This window comes from Gossypium arboreum, chromosome 8, assembly GCF_025698485.1.
Source record: "Gossypium arboreum isolate Shixiya-1 chromosome 8, ASM2569848v2, whole genome shotgun sequence".
Lineage (NCBI taxonomy): Eukaryota > Viridiplantae > Streptophyta > Magnoliopsida > Malvales > Malvaceae > Gossypium > Gossypium arboreum.
This window is the reverse complement of record NC_069077.1, coordinates 29739529-29740968: the sequence shown is the minus strand read 5'-3', so window position 1 is coordinate 29740968 and position 1440 is coordinate 29739529. Positions and strand designations below refer to the sequence as shown.

Sequence of the window (1440 nt, the reverse complement as noted above, 5' to 3'; positions counted from 1 at the left end):
AGATATTAGGAACGCTCAATTTTTATTACTTTAGCCATTTATTTTTCTTGCAATTTAATTTAATTTTACTATTATTATTATTATTTATTAACCTACTCTTTCTTTCTCTTGGTAGGTTTTTTATAATTTATGACTAGAAGAAACCCGTCGGGACCATTACTTTTTGACGAAGAAATCGATCGTACAGTTCATAGAAACTAAAGAGAAATAAGGCGCAGCTTAAGATACACGGAGAACGAGCAAGAAGAAGATACTCAACCCCCAACCGAAGAGATGGCTGAAAACCAAGGCAATCAGCTACCTCCCGCAATTGCGGTTAATCAAAATCCTACTCTACGCACTATGTATGATTATGCTAAACCCTCTTTAACAGGAACTGAATCCAGCATAGTTAGATCTGCTGTAGCTGCAAATACTTTTGAATTAAAACCTAACACTATTCAAATGATACATCAATTTGTTCAGTTTGATGGTTTGCAGGATGAGGATCCCAACGCTCATTTAGCCAATTTTTTAGAACTATGCGATATATTTAAAATCAATGGCATTTCTGATGATGCCATTCATCTTTGGTTATTTCCCTTTTCATTGAGGAACAAAGCTAAACAGTGGTTGAATTCGTTACCACGAGGATCAATTACTACTTGGGAACAAATGACCGAAAAATTTTTACTAAAATATTTTTCGCCAGCTAAAACGACTAAATTACGTAATGATATCTCTTCTTTTGTGCAGATAGATTTAGAAACACTCTACGATGCATGGGAGAGATACAAGGACCTTTTGAGAAGGTGCCCTCACCATGGGTTACCACTTTGGCTCTAAGTACAAACATTTCACAATGGTCTGAATCCTTCAACTCGGCTAATGGTTGACGCAGCGGCGGGCGGAACCATCAATAATAAAACACCAGAAGATGCCTATGAGTTTATAAAAGAGACGTCACTAAATAACTATCAGTGGCAAGTCATGAGGATAAAGCCAACGAAAACAGCCGGCATTTATAACATCGATTCAGTCACCATGCTCTCTAATCAGGTAGAACTTTTAAATAAAAAGATTGATGGTTTTTTTAATTCTTCACATGTTCACCCAGTAATGCAGTGCGAAGAAAGTAATGGTGGAACAAACCATTTGGAATACCAACCTTATGGCCACAACATGGATAACGAGCAATTAAACTACATGGGTAATAATCCTCGACCTCAAAACAATCCATATAGTAACACTTATAATGCAGGTTGGAGGAACCACCCAAATTTCTTGTGGGGCGGTCAAGGAAATCTAAGACCACAACATCCTCTGGGCTACCAACAACCACCCTACCAGCAGGAAAAGAAGCCAAACCTTGAAGAGATGCTCTCAAAGTTTATTTCAGTGTTAGAAACTTGTTTTCCAAACACTGAGACAGCACTTAAAAATCAACAAGCATTTATCCAA

At 37.4% G+C, this 1440-nt stretch overlaps 1 non-coding gene across 1 annotated transcript; it reads right to left on the bottom strand.

Annotated features, from left to right (window-relative positions):
* Positions 1-702: 702 nt before the first annotated feature.
* LOC128280197 (small nucleolar RNA R71) lies at positions 703-809 on the bottom strand. The gene has a single exon (XR_008270377.1). It is a non-coding gene; the product is annotated as a small nucleolar RNA R71 (small nucleolar RNA).
* Between the last annotated feature and the right edge of the window lie 631 nt (positions 810-1440).